Here is a 21,628-nt window from a genome sequence, read left to right on the forward strand (position 1 = left end):
TCATTTTGGGCTAAAAATACTGCCATGAAGGGGTGGTGATATAGGTTTCCATCAAAGTGCTTTGTGCAGAGCCTGCAACTTAGTACGTGTTCAATAAACAAGACTGTGGTTACCATCGCCTGACTTTCTCATAATCTTTACTGAGGGTCCCACACAGGGGACTAATGTGTCCTTTCTCTTCTTCAGACCTATCTGAAGATGGTCTATGTACAGGAAGAAGGTTTCTACCTGACTCCCGCACTAAGGGTTTAAAAAGTCGACCCTCACCCTTTCCAACTCAAGTTCCTAAGAGGCAAGGAGGTTTGGGATAATAATTTGGATATTATAGTATTTGTTCAAATAGATAGGAAACTGCCTTATTATAGGATTGAAGCATAGTTGATTTACAATGCTGTAAATCACTGTACAGCAAAGTGATTCAGTTACAGATATACATTATATATATATATTTTTTCAGATCTTTTCCATTTTACTTTATTACAAGATATTGAGTATAGTTTCCTGTGCTGTACAGTAGGACCTTGTCGTTTATCTACTTTATATATAGTATTGTGTATCTGCTAATCCCAAACTCCTAATTTATCCTACCCCCCCCTTTCCCCTTTAGTAGCCATAAATTTGTTTTCTCTGTCTGCCAGCTTGAATGCCAAACATCAAATAAGCAGATGGTCCCGGCAATGTTTGCAGCCATTAAAAATCATGTTTTCCAAGAATATGTAATGACAGAGGGAAATATGATCTAACGTTAAGTGAATTGCTTCAATATTCAAAACTGTGTACCCAGGATGGTCTGGTGAGTCAGCTGTAATAACCACAGGCAGGAAGTGGGGTCAGCCAAACCCTGCTTATTCATTCTCATGGATGGGGAGGTGGGGAGGAGGTCCCAGCAGAAGGCACAGAGCCCTGGGTTGGCGGGGGGTCAGTGAACACCCGGTTGACAGGGTCAGAGGGGAAGGAGGACCTTGCTGAGCAAGAAGGAGTCAAGGCTGCTGGACAGGGATTGGGCAGCACCATAGACAAGCCTCCTCACTGTGGACCGTGTTCCCAGGAGCCAGTCCGGTTGTGTCATCCCAAACCTGTCCTACCCCTTGGACTGGAGGCCATCGGTTGCTGCCCTCTTTTGTGGCAGGTCCTTTAGGCTCCCCTAAGGTCCTGTCTACATGGTTCTTATTTTTATTTTATTTAAAAAATTTTATTATTATTATTTTTTTGGCCTCTCCCCGAGGCTTGCAGGATCTTAGTTTCCCAACCAGGGATTGAACCCAGGCCCACGGCAGTGAAAGTGCCGAGTCCTAACCATGGGACCTCCAGGGAATTCCCTTATTTTGATTTTAGAGTACTATTTGAAAGGCAATGTGTATGCAGTCTAGTCCCATAACTAGAGGATCAGCTTCAATGAATCTCTGTGGCTTCAAAAATAAATTGCACATGCATTTTTCAATTGTCACCACTAATGGTTATAAATAACTTGCTTTGGGAAAGGTTGATCATATCTGTGGGCTTATTATGGTCATATGAATGGAATTTATGAACACAGATTTGGGTGGTCTTTGCAGACAGTGGTGTTGCTTTATTTATAGCTGTTGGTTTAGACAGAAATGGAAAGAAAGGAAATTGTCTTAAAAAGGTGAGGAAATGGAAAAGAACAAATTCTGGTTCAGAGGGACTGCTTTTGATGGGCCATTGGCCTATCTCAGCAGCCCCTGCAAACCCAGGATCACTTAAGGAGAGAATAAGGAAGAGAGTGAGGGGTTCAGGCTCCAGGAGCCTGCCAGCTCGGGGTTTGGTCACCTCAGTGGCTTCTTGGAATTCAGGCAGAGGGCATCCTAACCTTTGCTTCCCTTTCCTGCTTCCTTCCTTAGGTATTATCAGGCATCACTGCATTCATTGGTGCCTGTCTAAATTCCTTCTGAGCGAAAAGTTTTGGACATTCTTGTAAAAAAAAAAAAAAAAAAACAGGAAAAAGATTAAAAAAAAAGTTTGTGTGATTTCAGAGGAATACTTGCTTACTTTTGAAAATATGCATGTTGACTCTTTGCTATAAATCCTTTTTTAAATAATTTTTTATTCTTAAAATGTTGTAGATTCATGGGAAGTTGCAAAGATGGTGCAGAGAAGCCCCGTGTGTTCTCCATCAGTTAACCCCACCGGTTACAACTTAAATAATTCTGGTACAATATCAAACGCAGGAAACTGGCCTTGGCACAATGTGTGTGTATAGTTTTATGCCGCATTGTTACACGTGTAGATTCCTGAAACCACCACAGCAATCAAGGTACAGAACTGCTCCATCACCATAGAAATCCCCCCCGTGTTTCCCGATAGTCACACCCTTCTCTCCCCACAAACACTAATCTGTTTTCCATGTCTGTATTTTGGTTATTTTGAAAATGCTATGTAAATTGAATCATACAGTATGTGACCTTTTGAGACTGCATTTTTTCATTCGGCAGAATTCCCCGGAGTTTCAACCTGCGATTCCTTTTTATCGCTGAGTAGTACTCCATTGTGATGTTAATTTTATGCGTTAACTTGGCTAGGTCATGGTTCCCAGATACTTGGTCAAACATTATTCTATTTGTTTCTGTGAAGATATTTTTAAAGATGAGATTAACATTTAAATCAGTAGGATTTGAATACAGCAGAGGCCCATAATGTGAGTGGGCCTCATCCAATTCATTGAAGGACTTAATGGAAAAAAGATTGACTTCTCCCAAGGAAGAAGGAAATTGCCTACAGACTGTCTTCAGATTTGAGCTACAACATCAACTCTTCTCTGCGTCTCCAGCCTGCCAGGTTATTCTGCAGATTCTAGGCTTGACAGTCTCCACAATTATACAAGCCAATTCCTTAAAATCTATCTATCATCTATGTATCTATCTATTATCTATCTATCTTCTATCTAGCTCTAGAGAATGCTTACTAATACATTCATAGTATGGTTGTACCAGTACATTTAACCATTCATCCGTTCATTGAAGGACATTTTGGTTATTTCCAGTTTCGGGCTATTATAAAAGAAATAAGGTAACAATATAAATTTGTGTAAAAGTTTTTGTGTGGACATAAGTTTTTACTTATCTGGGATAAACACCCAGGACTGCAGTGGCTGTACTATTTTACATTCCCGCCAACAATGGAGGAGAGATCCAGTTCCTCCAAATCCTCATCAGCATTTGGTTTTGTCACTATTTTCATTTTAGCAATTCTGATAGGTGTGTAGTGATATCTCATTGTAATCTTAATTTGCCTTTCTCTAATGACTAGTGTTGTTGACCATCTTTTTATGTGCTTATTTGCCATTCGTGTATCCTCTCCAGTGAAATGCTTTTCATCTCTTTGCCCATTTTCTAGATCTGAGTCAGATATATGGTTTTGCAAAGAATTTCTCCAAGTCTGTGGTAAGCAAAATCTCAAAGATTTCCCTCCAAGATTCCTGTTCCCTGATTATTCAGTCAAACATTAATCTAGGTACTGCTGTGAAGGGAGTTTTCAGATGCAATTAAAATTAGTAAGTGAGGGACTTCCCTGGTGGTCCAGTGGTCCACAGCTCCCAATGCAGGGGGCCCGGGTTTGATCCCTGGTTGGGGAACTAGATCCTGCATGAATGCTGCAACAAGAGTTCACATGCCACAGCTAAGACTTGGTGCGGCCTAACTAAATAAATATTTAAAAAAACATTAGTAAGTGAGTGATTTTGAAATAGGGAAATTATGAATTATCTGGCTCAATGTAAGTATGTGAGACCTTAAAGGTAGAAGAGGAAGCAAGCAGGGGACAGAGAGAGAGGGGGGAGGGAAAGAAGAAGAAGAAAAGAAGAAGAAGAAGAAGGAGGAGGAGGAGGAGGAGGAGGAGGGGGGGGGAGGGGGAAGGGGGAGGAGGTCAGAATGATTTGAAGTGTGAGAAGGATTCAACCCACCATTGCTGACTTTGAAGATGGAGGAAGTGGATCACTAGCAAAGGAATGCAGGAGATGTCTAGAAGCTAAGAATGACCCCAGCAAGGTAATGGCAACATTAATCCTACAAATGAGTGAAACTGAACTCTGCCACCAACCAGAATGAGTCTGGAAGATTAATCACCTGGGTCTGTAAAGGAGCACAGCCCTCCTGCTAAAGGAGACCTAGAGCAGAGAAACTAGCCTAGCCTACCAGACTTCTGACCTACATAACTGTAAGAGAATGAATGGGTGTTGTTTTAAGCTGTTAAATTTGTGGTAATTTGCTATGGAAGAAATAGAGAACTAATATCCAGTCTGTAGTTTTTCTTTTCATTCTCTTAACAGGTCTTTTGAAGAGCAATAGTTTTTAATTTTGATGAAGTCCACTTTATCTATTGTTTCCTTTCATGAGTTGTGCTTTTTGTGTCAAGTTTAACAGCTCTTTACCAAGCCCTAGATGCTGAAGATTTCCCCCTATGTATTCTTACAAACGTTTTATAGTTTACATTTGAAATTTAAATATATGACCTATTTACAGTTAATTTTGTACAAGATTTGAGATGTGGTTGAGGTTCTTTTTTTTTTTTTTTTGCCTTTGGATATCCAGTGACTCCAGCACGATTTGTTGAAAACTCTACCCTTCCTCCATAGAACTGCTTTTACACGTTTGTCAAAAGTCAGTTGGTTGTTCTTGTGTGGGGCCATGTTTTGGTTTTCCATTCTGTTCCATTGGTCTATGTGTCTATTCTTCTGACAATACCTCACAGTCTTGATTACCATAGTTACATAATGTCTTAAAATTGGGTTGAGTGACCTCTATTTTATTCTTCTTCCTTGAAATTATTTTACCTATTCTAATTCCTTTGTCTCTTCATACAAATTTTTGAATAATCTTGCTTATATTTACAAATATTTTGCTGAGATTTTGATAGGAATTACTTTAAACCTGTACATCAATTTAAGGAGAATTGATATCTTTACTATGTTGAGTATTACAGTCCATGAACATAGGGTGTCTCTCTATATGTTTATGTTTTTTAATTTCTTTCATCAGCAGTTTCTAGATCTTAGCATACAAGTCTTATACTTATTTCGTTAGATTTATACTTAAATATTTCATTTTTTAAAGGGATTGTAAATGGTATTTTACGTTTAGTTTTGGTTTCCATGTATTCATGTGAAGATATAGAAATACAATTAATTTTTGTATGTTTATTTTTTACCTTGAGACCTTGGTGAACTCCCTTGTTAGTTCTAGGAGGTTTTTTTTTTGGTAGATTCCATAGAATTTTCTATGGAGACCATCACGTCATTTGCAAAGAGCAACACTTTACTTCCCTTCTGATCTGTAAGCCTTTTATTTACTTTTCTTGCCTCATTGCCTTAGCTAGAACTTCCAATACTATGTTGTTAATAGTGGTGCGAGCAGACATCCTTCTCTTGTTCTTGATCTTAGGTGGAAAGCAGTCAGTCTTTCATCATTAAGTTTGATGGTAGCTACAGTAAGTCCCCTACATACAAACCTTCAAGTTGTGAACTTTTGAAGGTGCGAACGTGTGTTCACATGTCCAGTCACGTGAGTTAGTTCACTTGTCTGGTGTACATTGTCACATGCATGCATCCTCTACAAGTGGTTGTGCTTTTGTGTACTTTACTGTACAGTACTGTGTAGAGTACAGTAGTACACTATCTTTATTTCAAGCCCAGGATGTCTGGAAGCAAGCGTAAAAGCAGTGGTGATGTAGCTGGTACTGCTAAGAAGTGCCGAGCAATAAAGATGGAAACAAAAGTGAAAATAATTGAGAGAGTGGAGCAACAAGAGGAAGAAGAAGTAACTGAAGAACCAAAGAGATGAAGGAAATGACAAGGGAATTTTCTTTATTTGAGGAGGCACTGTTAGTTTTTGAGACACAGGACCCGAACCTAGAACGGTACACAAAGATTGCAGCAGCCGTTCAGAATGCAATCCAGTACTACCGTGTCATCTATGATGAGAAAAAAAGAGCTACTACCCAGACATCACTGGCTCATTTTTTTTCAAGTGGGTAGATAAAATTGAATGCAGCAAGGAACCAGAACCTGTGCCATTGAAGTCGGGCATGAGTGGAATTGCAGCTTGCCCTCTCTCTCCTATTGCTGACAATCCTTCAGCTCTACCATCTCCCACCTCCTCTCCCTCCTCCAGTCAGTAATTCTTCTTGCCTGTTCACTCGATGCCAGCCCCGGTATGCCAGCTGTTGGACTGTTCTACTGTACTTTTCAAGGGACTGTACTCTAAGATTAAGAATGTTTTCTTTATTTTTTGTGTTTGTTTTTCATATATGATTTGTGTGAAAAGTATTATAAACTGGTTACAGTACAGTACTATGTAGCCGATTGTATTAGTTGGGTACGTAGGCTAAATTTGTCGAACTTACGAACAAATTGGATTTACGAACACGTTCTTGGAGTGGGACTAGTTCGTATGTAAGGGACTTAAAGTATAGTTTTTGATAGATGTTGCTTGTCAAGTTGAGGAAATTCTCCTCTATTCCTAGTTTTCTGAGAGCTTTTGTCTCAAACAGGTACTGAATTTTGTCAAATGCTTTGTTCTGCATTAATTGATATGATCTTGTAATTTGTCTCCTTTCACCTGTTGATGGTGAACTACATTGATTGATTTTCAAGTATTGAACCAACCTTGCATCTCTGAAATAAACCCCACTTACCATGTGGTATTCTTTTTATATACTGCTAAATTTTATTTATTAATATTTTGTTAAGGATTTTAGCATCCATAGTCGTGAGATACATCTGTCTTGTCTGTAGTTTTCTTTTTTTATACTGTCTTTGTCTGGTTTGATATCAAGTAATACTAGGTTCATAAAATAAATTTCTATTTTCTGGAAGAAACTGTGTAAAATTTGTGTTAAAATAAAAAAACTTCCTTTCAGTGAAATCATCTGGGCCTGGGGATTTCTGTTTAGGAAGTTTTAAAATTATGAGTTTAATTTATTAGTTATAGGGCTGTTCATAGTATCTCTTTCATCTTGGATAAATTGTGGTGGTTACTAATTTTCAAGGAATTTGTTCATTTCATCTAAATTGTCAAATTTATGCATGTAGTGTAGTTTGTAATATGTCCTTATTATCCATGTGATATCTGTTATATCTCTTGTTTTATCCCATTTCATTGATGATACTGGTAATTTGTATTTTCTCTTTTTTGCCGGTCTTGCTAGAGGTTTGTCAGTTTTATGGATCTTTTCAAAGAATCAATTTTTTGTTTCATTGATTTTCTCTATTGACTTTCTGTTTTCAATTTTATTGACTTCCGCTTTTTCTGATTTCTGATGCACCCCCTCAACCCCCGCAGGAAAGGTCTGAACTGTGTCATGGAGATGAAAGTGAAGAAGTGGTTGGGGGTGAGGAAGATACTTCCATCCCTACATTTGGAGAGTTGCTGATGGGAGGAGGGGATAGGTGGTAGGGAACAGCCCATGGAATGGAGAAGGTGTTTCCAGAAGATCCTGTGCATTTGCTCTCCTTCTGTCTCCAGGCTGCATTGTAGAGTGAGTTGGAGGCTGTGAGGAGATCAGCCCACCCCAGACGCTTCCCGGACTCTCTTGTAGGGGATCCTGAATGTAGCAGGGCTCTGGGCACTGGAAGACACAATCCCTCTTAAACCTTTAAACCAGTCAGGAAGAAATGGAAGAGGAGGCTGAGACTCTTTTAGCCTCCTTGTCTTGGATATGTCCCTCCCGCTTTCAGCACCCATCTGGAGAATTCTGGAGACTCCTCATTTGTATTTAAAGGAATGTTTGCATAGGAGGATTCTTTCTGAAAATGTTTGCATTTGGGGACTCAAATTTCCTAACTGGGCCCAAGAGTTCTTTCTTGTTTGTGGAGGTAAGGTGGCCTGGACAGCGCCCAGCCTGACCTCCTTCCCTGAAGTGGGATTTGTCTGTTCTTAAGCCTGCCCAGGTTATCAAGGGGGTGGGGGATGGGGGTGAGCACTGCCCACAGCACAGCGGGGCACTCCATCTACTTAGGAAGACCCAGGCTGCCTTTCACAGATAACCACGCGAAGGGAAATCTTCCCAGACCTTTTGGAGTTCACACAGCCCTTATACAATGGCATGTTGATGAGCTGAGCATAAATGAATTGGAAACATTCAGATAATATTTCCCCAGGGTTTAAAAACCAAGGAGAAACGTGCTTGGCAAAGGGTCCAAGGGACTGGGCCAAGAGTTTGAAAAATGATTTGAGATTTGTGATGAACTCAAACTACCACCAGTTTCTCTCGTCTCTGCTTCTGCAGAGAGCCCTGCAGAGGGGGCCTCAGGCAGGAGGGGAGAGCTCCTTTCTCTCCCAGGGAGGAGAGAGAGCCATTTCGAAACAATTGTCATCTAATGTGGGGCTTCCTATCTGGGCTGAGTTTGCTATTAGATCTGTCCACCCACCCATCCATCCATCCATCTCTCTATCCATCCATCCAGTGAGCAGTTATGAAGCACTCACTGTGTCCATTGCTCTGGAAAGACAGAGGTAATGAGCCTCAGCACCTGACCTTTCAGATCTCAGCATCATGGTGGGAGAAGCTTGAAGACAGGCAGGGTCTCCAGGAGTCAGGGGAAGAATGGTACCCCTTTGAGACTGTCAGGATGATAAGCTTGCCAAAGTTTCCAGTGTCACCCAGGTGGGGAGTTAGGATGCCTCCAAGTTGGACTAAGGACCCACAAGATGAGATGCCATTTGGGATGGAAAGTTAAGGAAGGGGTTCACCCTACACTTGAGCCCAAAGCTGTACTAAACCTGCTCCAGGACAGTGAAATCTAGACATGGCAGCAGTGGGAGGGTCATCTTTGCTAGGGGAGAGCCCCTCCCTCTAAACACGGCCCTAGGACCATTGCTCGTTACCCCATGCAGCCTCCACCACAACCCTATGAGGAGATACTCTTGTCCTCCCTTAGAAAAAAGAGGCTTAGGGTGAGGAGTCAGCCCAGGGTCACCTGGCTGGAACGAGGGGAGCTGGGACCTCAATCTGGGCTCATTGGCGCCTGCACTAAGTGATGGGGCACCTCTCTAGCAGGTGAGAGCAGAACCGGGGCACCAGTTGCTACAAAACCCAGGCTCTGCCATCAGGCTGGGGATGTAGTGTTTGACCTTAGCCAGGAAGGGCAATGGCTGAGAACAGCATGTCTGTAAGCTGCAAGGATTTGCCGGCCCAGGGAGGTCTCTTGGTGCACCTAAATCCTTGTTGGTGCAGAAGACAGAATCCTGGAAGAGATTTGGAGGCCATGGGATCTGATTTCTAATTACACTGACCCATCCTGTCCCCAAAGGGAATTTTTCATACATGGACTTTTTTTTTTTCCTCTTAGACACGATTATGTTTTGGGTCTGTGGTATAAACTTAAATACTGGGGAACCTAAGACGAATATTTCAGCCTTTTTTTCCCCCTGCCTATCCCTTACTCTCGCCATCGTGCCCTGCTGGGCGAAAGGATTCTCTGAGTGACGTGTGCACACTGGCCTGCTTCTAAATATAGAATCACCACGAGTGCAACAGCTATAAATGCGGACCAGAGCAGGGGTGTGGTTCCGGCGATGGAAGCACCTGGAAAGCAATGGTGTTTGTGCCCTAATTGTCCAGACTGAAGAATGACTCTTGGAAAAATTCCAAACAAATCAAAGTACTGTATAGATTTCTCTTGATATGTGCAGTGGTGGCATTACTGGGAGAGTCAGTGTATTTTAAGCCATGTTAAAAAAAAAAACCACAACACAATGTTTACATGTAATACGGGGTTCAGTTCAGGCTCAGATAATAATGAATGGATTTTCACCTACACAGATGTCATGAATGACGTTCGAAAATCACAGGGGACGTGGCGTGATTCTTTGTTGTGAAGGACTGTCCCGGAATTCCTGATTTGTATCTGACAAATGCTGTCAGAGTCCCTCCCCCATCATGGTGACAACAGAAAAGGCCCCATCGACTTCCTAAATGTCCCCAAGGAGGCCTTGCCTCCCTTGATGAAACCCACTAGCATGAATGAGACATTTTGGAAAGTATTCTCAGGTGGGCTGCAGATACCACCGCCTCTGTTTGCTAAAGGGATGCTTCTCTCTTTCCACCTGAGAACACAAGACTGTTTTAGACGTCTAGAAACTTCTGAGACCCATCCAAAATTAGCCCCTTTGAAACACAACATGTTACAATGGTTTTCCTGGACAGGTGATGTTTTTCTTCGTGTACTGCTCGAAATGAGAAAATGACGGTCACATTCCCAAACAACAACCAACAAAAACACCTTGTAAAACAAACTGGTGCTTTAGAAGGCCAGCTGCTCTTAGCGCCCGAACTTATACAAGTGTTGCCAGTTGCTAAATATGGGGGTGTGAAAAATCATATGTTTCACCAGCCCCAATCACCATGGGGTTAAAGGCAAAATTCTGTCTTCAGAATCCTTGGCGTGTCCTCTGATGTCAGCAAGCCCCTCAGGCACAGCGTCTGGGTGAAGATGCAAACAGCATGAAAAAGTGCTTGGGCTCTTTTGGGGGCAGCACTTCTGGGGATTCTGAGGCACCTCCAGGTTTCAGAGTAGGCTGGGTTTTATGTTGGTCTCTGAAATTTGGCCACAGAATAGATTGTCAGCTCCAAAATAAGTTTCATTTTCTGGCGTATCGAAATAATTAGAAGTAAGAGATCTTTTCCTGCTCTTTTTGAATCAAGAAGACAATGAGGCCCAGTGAACCAAAGCCAAGGTGAGATCTGAGTGTGAAAGGATCAGGGGACCCTGTCCTTGGCCAGACTGCGACAACCACTCGTCCCTGGTGCCCCCAGCAGGGACTGGGGGCAAAGCTGGGACACAGTCAGTGTGCTCTGTTCTAGACTCGGTTCCATCCCAGTTAAGAATCCAAACCTCTTTGGGAGCTGGCCCTTCCTCATCAGGAAGGTTGTCTGCATAATACAAGGTTAGAGCTCCTGCTTCTGTACCTGGCCTGGTGATAGGGCCCAAGAGAACAGGAAAGAAAGGGAAGCTGGTTCCTCGCAGGAAGAACCCCTGAAAGTGACCCACCAGTTCTCCAAGCCTCTGTGCACCACAGGCTGTGCTTCTGAGGTGCCTTAATGGTCAGAGCTACACATGGTTGGAGCTGGCACGCTGGGCCTTGCATGGATGCAGGTAGCCCCGGATGCAAGGCCGCTCTCTTCCTGATTCGCAGAGCAGGTTGTGAAGTTTGGACCAAGAAGGACACCAGGTCTATGTTGGAACCACACCCAATCAACTCACTCTCAGAGGTGTGACAGCAAGGCTGGAGCCTGAGGGTTTGGGGGGTGCAGGTTGGACCTTTAGTCCCTACAATGCTCAACTCTCTTCCTCTTTTAATCCTTATCTCGCCACACAGTCCTAAGAGGGAGATGCTATGAAGCCCTTGTTACACACCAGGAAACAAGGCCCAGGAAGGTTAAGTGACTTGTTGGAAACCCGCCAAGCCCCAAGGAAAGGCACCAAGATGCAGCCTGCTTCCAAGCCTACAGCAGAGCTTCGCTTTCTGGAACCTGGCAGAATCAGCCTCTTCTGATGATGACAAACCTGGAGACCCAGGTTCTGGGACCTGCTGGCCGGTGGGGTGGGGGGGAAACTCTTCATGCAGCTGCGGGCCTTCCCTGAATGGTCGCAGCTCTCCACGTCCAGGTGTGGCCAGCTGGCGCTTCCTGCCTGGTGGCTGGGTGGGGCATGTGACCAGTGCTGGCCAATGAGCTGCGAGCCAGTGACGCTGTTCACTTAAGTGCTGTGTGACCCCCTCCAACATGGAGGTGGGCAACATGTGGGGTGGAGGTCTCTCTATCTGTGGGTCCCTGAGGTACCCCAGCGAGCACCTAGTGGCAGGGCTACAGTTGAAAAAAAATCAAGGCCCTCCCAGCTGTGGGTACCTGTGGGGTTATCTGGTGGAAAAAGCCACAGCCAGAGAATTGGGCATCCAGGGAAAGTGTTACTCAGGGAGATGGGAGCAATTCTAGGGAAACACTGCCTGAGTCGAGAGATTCCCCTCCCGTGGCTGGATGCAGCGTGGATCTAGGTCATTATCAAGGCTCTGCCGGTGCAGGGACCAATGTGGACTTGAGCAGTGGAGGGGTAACATGTTCGGTCTTCACCACGTCTTCAGTGCATTTTGCAGAATGAGTTAACGTATGGTCCTCGGCCGTGTGGTTTACACCAGGGTTCCTCAAACTCTGCTGTGCACATAAATTCTCCGGAATCTTGTCGAAAGCCTGATTCTGCTTCAGCAGATCTGGGGTGGGACCTGAGATTCCACATTTCCTCTGGTCTCTCAGGTTGTCCCGATGCTGTCGGTCAGGACTGCACTTTGAGGAGTGGGGGTTTAGACACCAGAGCGCCTTCTAAGAGCAGTGAGTGGGGGTGAGGTGATGGGGTCAGACCCACCTGTGCAGGCCCCGGTGGTCCCCGGAGCACCACCTGGTGGCTGGGGGTGCCTGGGGGTGTTCTGATGATGCTAATAGCTGGTGAGAGACTATACTGCTGGGCCTGCACAAACAGGTTTCAGGGTAGGCTGGGTTTTATGTTGGTCTCTGAAATTTGGCCACAGAATAGATTGTCAGCTCCGAAATAAGTTTCATTTTCTGGCATATCGAAATAATTAGAAGTAAGAGATCTTTTCCTGCTCTTTTTGAATCAAGAAGATAATGAGGCCCAGTGAACCAAAGCCAAGGCACTGAGGTAGGTGGAATCCTAAGATGGCTCCCAAGATCCCTGCCCCTGTGCACACACACCTTCTCCCAGCTATTCAGTCAAACACTAACCTAGGTGCTGCTGTGAAGGGATTCTTCAGATGTAATTAAGGTCCCCAGTCAGTTGAGTTTAGGGAAAGGAGATTACTCTGGGTGAGCCTGGCCTAATCAGGCGAGGTCTTCGAAGACAGATGTGAAGTGTGAGAGGGATTTGAGAAGGAGATTTCCTTTGCTGGTTTTGAAGGTGGAGGAGGGTGTGTGTCAGGGAATTCACTTGGCCTCTTGGAGCTGAAAGTGGCCCCTGGCTGACAGCCAGCAAAGAAACAGAGATGTCAGTCCTACAACTCAGTCATCCAACCACCTGAATGAGCTTGCAGGTTGAATCTTCCCTAGAACATCCAGAAAAGAACGCACCCATCTGATGCTTTGATTTCAGTCTTGTAAGATCCTAGGCAGAGAACCCCTCCATGCCAGCCATGGACGTCTCACCTAAGGAGCTGTAAGCTGACAAATGAGTGTTGTTTTAAGCTGTTAGGTTTGGGATGATTTGATATCCCAAATGACCTGAAATAGGAAACCAATACAACCACAAGAGGAGATCTTCATGACCTCAAGGACTTTATGGTGGCCCCGTGCACATAGAAAAGCTGTGTTCATCTTTTTATATGGACCTTATGGGTCAGAATTGTCACAGATCAAGTGACTGGAATTTGAAAGGCATCGTTTTTCTACCTTAAAGCTAATTTTGTATGTAAAATTTGGTTTCTTCTTTTTTTCTTGTAGGAAAAAACGTAAGACCATACATAAAGGGAAGAACTGTTATTTCCTTAAAGTGATTTACCTGGTAAAGACAATTGCAGTATTTTAAGTACGGTATTTATGTTTTTCTGTTCAGTAAGGAAAATATGGTTTGAAAAGATTTGGTAACCACGCTCACAAAGGGAGATGGGGGCGGGGAGTGGAGGCGGGGGGCCGAACCTAGGTCAGAATGTTGTCATACATTCTGTTGACTTTTTCTGGTTAAATGTTATTCAGGTTTCTAAAGATCTCAGTTGCTTTCTTAGTCAGTCAGGGCTGCCATAACAAAATACCATAGATGGGTGGCTTAGACAACACACATGTATTTCTCATGCTTCTGGAGACTGAGAAGTCAAGATCAAGGTACCAGCAGATTCCGTGCCTAGGGGGGACTCTCTTCCTTGCTTGCAGATGGCTGCCTTCCTGTTATGTCTTCCCCTGGCCTTTCCTTGGTAGGTGCTAGTGGGGAGGGGAGGGTTGATGGGGAAGGGAGGGGGAGAGAGAGAGAGAGAGAGAAAGAGGAGAAGAAGAAGGAGGAGGAGAAGAAGAAGGAGAAGAATGGGATGAAGGAGAAGGGGAAAGGGAAGAAGATGAAGAAAGAGGAGGAGAAAAAGGAGGAGGAGGGGGAGGGGAAGAGTGAGAGGAAAATGGAGCAAGAGGAGAAGAGAGGTCAGCAGAGGGGGAGAGGGGTAGGGGGACAGAGAGATAGAGCTCTCCTGTGTCTTCCTCTTCTTATAAGGGATCGTCACGAGAGCACCGCCTGATGACCTGAGCTCAACGTAATCACCCCCCAAAGACCCCCACCTCCAAAAACCATCACATTGGGGGTTGGCACTTCAACATCTTAAATTTGGGGGGCGGGTCACAAACATTCAGCCTATAACAGTTGTTTGGATAAGAGGTATACAATAGTCAGTTTGATTACCCAGATGTGTTGGGGTAGCATTTTGCATGAGAGCTACCAAGAAAGACTCCTTGGAGGCACATCTTATTCCTCTGGGCCCCTAACTGCAGTCAACAGGGAACTCTGACTTGGCTGGTATCAGACTTTAAAGATTCTGAAGAGATTTCAAAGATGGGACTTTCCATGGATGATCTTACAGACTCTGCAGACTCAACCCAGTTTCCAAATAGCGCAACATTATTTATCATTATTACTATTTCATAATTGCCACGGTGATTTGTGTTTTAATGAGGGCACAGGTGGCTGATTTGGGAGAGAGTCCATGTTTTTTTTGTTTAATTCTAAGTTCAAGTTTTTCAACAGAACCGCCTTACTTTGGCGGAGCACTGCAGCCCCCTCTGCTATCTTTCCTCCATCTCCGCTCCCTTGACTATCAGAGGAGGTAATGGCTGGACCTAAGTTTGGGTGTTGTGAGGGGTCATTTAGGTAAAACCCATGTTGAGCGCTTGACTCGGGTGTCATTGAGGGATCTATCTAGACCCATGTCATCAGCAGAAGGTTGGGGGAAGTTGGGGAAGGGGTGATGTGGCCCGATTTGATTTGAGGTGTAGCAAGCTCTGTCTGTGGTGGAGTGCAGGAGCATTACCCATAGAAAGGACCACAGAGGCTGGGGAGCACCAGGCTGCCTTCAGGGAAGGGGACCTGGGAGGCAGAGGTGAGGGACCAGCTGGTAGACTCGACGTGGGTGGTGCAGAGGACAGAGGAGGCAAGGCTCGCAGCCAGGACACGTGGGCAGATGGAGGGAGGAGCAGGGGGAGGGCACAGCAGAGAGGGGGCGTGGCTTAGGCTCCAGACTTGATGTATTGGATGCTCCTAAGAACCGTTAGCCGCAGAGATTTAGATTCTGTTGGGAGAATTGTCTAGAGCTAAGGAGAGAAGCAGGGATGGGCTATGGAGAGCCACTGATAATTACACTTTTTTTTTTTTTTTTTTTGCGGTATGTGGGCCTCTCACCGTTGTGGCCTCTCCCGTTGCGGAGCACAGGCTCCGGACGCGCAGGCTCAGCGGCCATGGCTCACGGGCCCAGCCGCTCTGCGGCATGTGGGATCTTCCCGGACCGGGGCACGAACCCGTGTCCGCTGCATTGGCAGGCGGACTCTCCACCACTGCACCACCAGGGAAGCCCTACAGCTTGCATTTCAATATCCACATGGGTAAAGTGTGGATACTAATTTCAGGAACACTATTGCAAATTACACGGTAGTATGAAAATTTTCATATGTAGCACCAGACTAGCGCAAAGCTGGGATTGCCTGTTTACATGATGTAAGAGTAATGAAGCTGGCTCCGGTACTCTTATTTTTCTCCACCCAAGACCAGATCCAGGACTCAGTGTCTTTCCAGCTCCCCGCAAAGAAGCCAGTCCTCTGAAAATATCATGCATCACTAAGCTCTACTGAAAGTTTCCAGGGAAGGTGCAACTCACAGTCACCAACTGGCGCATCGGGGCTGGTCCCTGCATGGTTATTTTTCTGACTCCTTCCTGCCCAGCCTGGCTCAGTGGCTTCTCCCCTCCTCCAGGAGATCCTTGCTCTCCTTCCAGTGTGTGGAGTTGTGGCGGGAAGCAGCTGCCCAGCCAGGGGCCAAGTCCCCAGCACCCCTGGCATCTAGATGGGTCCCCTTGACCAGTCCTTGCCAGTGAAACCAGAGAGGACATGATGTGCATCACTTCTTGATCCAAGGGGTTGTCCACTGGGTGGAAGCCACCACAAAGTGAAGGATCCTGGATCCCTGAATTGCCATATGGAAGGCTGCCTGCTGACCATTCATGGCCTGTGAGCAAGAAAGAAGCTTCCAGGGGAAATCTCTGAGCTCAGAGGCTTATCAGCCACAGCACTAGATTCCCCCCTCACGCCATCCCCGATGCAGCTGCCAAGTCTTCATCCCTCATTGCCAGGAGGGGCTTGGTTCTGCCCCAGCTCCAATCCCAACAACATATCCCAGCCCTGCACAGTGCTCAGTGGAACACGTGGTGGCCCAGGGAGCGGGACCCTCTCCTTAGAGGGTGGCCGGGATTATAAACAACCCAGAATTGTTCTGGAGAAAGTTAAACTTAGGCAAATATGATGTTTCAGGATTAACTGGGGATGGCACGGGGCAGGGGGACAGCCTCAAGGTGCTGAAGGATGCTCTGCATCACCCAGCACACGCCTAAGTCCTGCTCCTTTCTATAGCTTCCACACTGCATCCCCTTCTGCCACTTAGAAAATGCCAGCATCACTTTTATCCCTGACGTGACTTAATGTGACTCATTCCATTCTATGAGAGAGCGTGTGCTGAGGGGTCTTGTTTTCTGGGGAACTTAATTTTTTTTTCACCTGCTCACCTGAAAAATTCGGTCCTAAGTACAAGGCCATGGTACCAGTGATGTGACCAAGATTTCTACCCCATCGCATCTCAGTAAAGGACACGCCTCTCTTTGGCACTGCAGCATCACTAACGCACGTGGGGGTACTTGTTTCCCCACTTAGCTGTGAGTTTTAAAGCTCTCTCTTAAAAAAAAAATTAATTAATTAATTTTTGGCTGCATTGGGTCTTCGTTGCTGCGTGCGGGCTTTCCCTAGTTGCGGTGAGCGGGGGCTACTCTTTGTTGCCGTGAACGGGCTTCTCATTGCGGTGGCTTCTCTTGTTGTGGAGCACGGGCTCTAGGCGTGCGGGCTTCAGTAGTTGCAGCACATGGGCTCAGTAGTTGTGGCTTGCGGGCTCTAGAGCGCAAGCTCAGTAGTTGTGGTGCATGGGCTTAGTTGCTCCGCGGCATGTGGGATCTTCCCGGACCAGAGCTCGAACCCGTGTCTCCTGCATTGGCAGGTGGATTCTTAACCAGTGTACCACCAGGGAAGCCCAAGCTGTGATTTTTAAAATGACGATGTAAGCCTGTGGTTTTTGATCCTCATGTTCATTTAACTTGATGTCCTCTTAGCTGTGGCCACTTTTGAACGGAATAGTGCTTTAGTATATTTTATAAGGCATCAGTTATTTTGCCAATTTCATTCACTGATTCATTTATTCAAGTATTTAATGAGCAGATATTTTATACCAGGAACTGTTAGAGGCCCAAGGATCTAACAGGAAACAACCCCCAAGTTTTTTTTTTCACTTTGTAATTAAGTTGTAATAAAGTTTACACTATTTCTTCTTACCTTCAGGTTTGCATTCTGCAGCTGTGTTTGATGCTGGGAGAAGGTGACTTCTTCAGAACCTGGCAGACGGGGCCTGGAATTGTCCATCTGCCCCTGAGTTTTCCCTGAGTGGTGAGGGCCATGGGACTGCTGCCTGCTGGTCTGTGTACGCAGGACGCTTAACCAGAGACAACCAGTCAGTGAATTACTTATTTTGCATGAATCATGCATCACTGTTTTGCATTTTATAAATCAACTCATGTTAGTGCAAATTTATCACACTCTTTTTGGTTTATCAAATACCTAAAAAAAAAAAAAAAAATCGCTCCATTTCCCAAGGCAACAGCATCCTGGTCCCTCCACCCCTGAGCTTGCTTCCTTCTTCTTTGGCTCACCAACCCACTTCCCCAACTCAGCACCATCACATAACAGAAAAGCACAAGCTTGGGGCACTTTTAAAGGAGTCCTGACTGCCTAGGAGAAGGCAAGCAGAGGACAAGATTCGGGGGGAAGGTGGGCCGTGCAGGGCCAGCAGTTAAGCCTCCCACGAAGGCCAAAGGCAAAGCTCTATTTGTCTCCATTTAAGCACAGAACCACTTTCATGGATTTTGTTGAGGCCCGTCCTTACTCTTATAGGGCTGAGATGTGGACATGTTCACATTTGCATTTGCTGATTTAAAATTGGAAAAGCGGGGTGGGGGGTGTGATGAACTGGGAGATTGGGATTGACATATATACACTAATATGTATAAAACAGATAACTAATGAGAACCTGCTGTATAGCACAGGGAACTCCACTTCGCTGAACAGTAGAAACTAACACAACATTGTACAACAACTATATCCCGATTAAAAAACAAAAATCGGAAAAGATGGCTATTTTTAAAGCAATCAGAACATGGTTATTCTATCTGTGATTCTCCGCACAGATGAAAATATTTCTTCCCATCTGTCTGGGGCTCCATCACTGGATGCCCCCAGTGGGTGGGAAATACTAGCATAAACTTGAACTGGCTTGGCTTAATTTGTTGCATGGGGTGATATCCATCCCCCAAATGCAATTTTGCAAGCATCTGATTCTATGTGCGTAACCAGGGTTACAATCCCTGTTTTATGTCAAAATGTTATGAATGAAAAATAGGGGAAAGTCTTATTGCCACCAGAGTTACGATGCTAACTTTGAATAGGTAGGTCTTTAAAAATTCTTTTAGACTTACGTTTTCTGATGATAAAAGTGATATATACCCACCTTCCAAATGTGGAAATCAACAAAGCACTAAAAAAGAGGTCAACACCTCATATGATCCCAGGAAGGATTTGCGTTCTCACCAGTTTTATTTTGGGCATCCTTAATTCACGAAGACATTTCCCACCTTCTCCCTCTATGTCTTTAGAGCAATAATTCTCCCCTGTTTCTTTCTTGGAATCTCCTGGATGCATTTGTCCTCTCTCTGAGGATGCTCTTGCTGAGAGAAGGGTGTTTCCCAGATAGGTGAGCTTTGGGACAAAGCTATGTGGAGCCCACCCCAGACCCCCAGGGAAGGCAGACCTTCTTAAAAAAGGACATTCAAGGCAGTTCCCAAGGATGAAGAAGGGGACGGACAAGGACCCTGGAAGGCACACCTGTAATAAAATTAAGACCTCCACCTGGCAAGCATGGGTCCAAGTGCTTGATGAGAATGAACTGGGTCCCCCACTGGTGCGGTGATGTCCCATTGCCGATACCACAGGAGGGGTGAGGATGGCTGAGCACCCAAGGGGGTTTCCTGTGTCAGGTTTGGCCAGCCGGGGTGTTGCCCAACCTGTGTACCCTGGCATCAATCACTCTTGTATGGTACCTGAGTGCCTGGCAGACAGTAGGGACCTGATCGTTTTTTATAGCCTAAATATAAGGTACATTAAAATGCCAACCAATAATTAATAGTATTGTAGGAAATGATGTTGTTTCTGAAGAGGAAAGCCCCATGCTCCCCCAGCTCCAGAGGTCTGACTGCAAAATCCCTTCTCTGGGTTCCTCCATTCATGTCCAGGCAGGATGGCTAACTGTCTGAGTTTCTCGGGGTTTGTCACACCCATATGTGAATCACATACCTATGTGAGATTTGCCACCCCCGGTGTGCTCCCAGGGCCGTGGTGCTCTGGTGGTCAGTGCAGCCAAAGCCCACGTCACCTGCAAGGCCAGGTACCAGGCAGGCTCCTGCACGTGGCTCCAGGAGCTGGGCTGGGCCCCTGTCCTCAGCTTGCTTCTCAGGTCTCTGAGGGATATTTCTTTCCATGAGTTCCACAAGCTCTTGTTTTGTCTTCCTTTGACTTATATTTTAAAACCATCTGAGAGCTAAAATACTGCCTGCCACATCAGTAAACAAAGGATGTTGCAGCCATCAAGCCATCACATTACAGCCTCCTGGACTTTGAGCCCTGAGGGAACTCAGAATGAGAAAGCACAGGCTGCTGGCCCCAGGTAGCTGAGGTGCAGATCAAAGGAACGATTCCAGTGAGCCCAGACTCTTGCATTTTCCCGTACATAGAAAAGCGCTTAATTCCTTGACATGAGATATCTGGTTTTCTTTTATTAACAGTAATCTTTCGATGTTCCAACTACCTGGTCTTTTGTTGCAAAAACTCCTACATACCCTGGCTTTCCCACCTCCACCATAGACATGGCACACACAGCCTCCACCACCATCACCACCATCACCACTAATGCTGTTATCATAACACCCACTACTACTGAGGCAGGAACTAGATGGGCTCCAGGTTAGACATTTACAGCCAGCCTCCTGTTTACACCTCCAGACAGAAATAACAACGGGAACAGGGTAAATAGCTGGACTCTGTCTCCAGTTGACACTTTAAGATAACAGTAATGGCAGGGGCACAGAGGAGCTGAGTCCTGCCCAGATAAAAGATAAAGAGACCACGTGTATCTCATTCTCTCAACTACACATGCACAGAAGGGCTCCTTGGGGGTCAGTAAGGGAGGGGGCGTCATCCCATAATAGGTGGTATCAACCTTCTCATGGGTGTCTTTGCTGGAATCCATCTCGGAAAAAAGTTGCACGCGCATGTCGGGGAGGGCCCTCGGGCAGGAAAAAGAAACCAGATAAGTGGCCAAAGGTAAACAAAGACCCGGAAGAACTGCCCTACATAAATGACTTAACCGATTGGTTACTGCGCTGTGTCTCTGCCTTGCTTCTTCTTCTTTTTTTTTTTTGCGGTACGCGGGCCTCTCACTGTTGTGGCCTTTCCCGTTGCGGAGCACAGGCTCTGGACGCGCAGGCTCAGCGGCCATGGCTCACGGGTCCAGCCTCTCCGCGGCATGTGGGATCTTCCCGGACCGGGGCACGAACCCGTGTCCCCTGCATCGGCAGGCGGACTCTCAACCACTGCGCCACCAGGGAAGCGCCTTGCTTCTGTCTTAAATAAGCAAACTGTTTCTCTGTGCGCTCTCCCACTTGCTGTGCTGGGTCTCTGATATTAAGCTTTGTACCTGTGTTTATAGTTTTTGCCTCCTTGAAACCTTCTTGATTCCAAAAGGCGCAAGAGCCAGGGAAACTTTTCTTCTAGCCTCTAGTCTCTAGTGGTCTAGTGGCTAGGATTCCTGGTTTTCACCCAGGCTACCCAGGTTCAGTTCCTGGGCAGGGAACTAAGATCCTGCTTCAAGCCACTGCTCACTGCTGTCTCCTTGAGCTCACTTCCACCATCACTACAGTTGCCACCGCTGACACTAATACCACCACCATGACCACATCGCTACCACCATCGCCCAACCCACTTCCCCCACCACCATTACAACGACACCATCATTCCAATGAACACCACCGCTGATGCCATCACCACCACCAATTACATCACCTTCACACAATTACACCACCGCAACCATCATGAGCACCTCTATTGCCGCTGCTACCATTACCATCACCACCACTGGTCACCACCCTCACTCCACATACGGGCAAGACTTCATAGCAGAGGTTTACAAATCGCACTCGAGAAACCCCCAGGCTCTGATGAGCCTCTGAGGGGTGGAGTGGAAGTGGGGACGTGGAGGTCACGAAGCAGATGGGGG

General features: G+C 45.7%; 1 long non-coding RNA gene across 1 annotated transcript; it reads left to right on the forward strand.

The window, feature by feature from the left end:
• The first annotated feature begins 3,901 nt into the window (after window positions 1–3,901).
• Window positions 3,902–6,742, forward strand: LOC308627807. The gene is made up of 3 exons (XR_014017446.1): window positions 3,902–4,004; window positions 5,397–5,516; window positions 5,643–6,742. It is a non-coding gene; the product is annotated as an uncharacterized lncRNA (long non-coding RNA).
• The last annotated feature ends 14,886 nt before the right edge of the window (window positions 6,743–21,628 follow it).

This window comes from Mesoplodon bidens (genome assembly GCF_964165515.1).
Source record: "Mesoplodon bidens genome assembly, chromosome: 14".
In the NCBI taxonomy this organism is placed as follows: Eukaryota; Metazoa; Chordata; class Mammalia; order Artiodactyla; family Ziphiidae; genus Mesoplodon; species Mesoplodon bidens.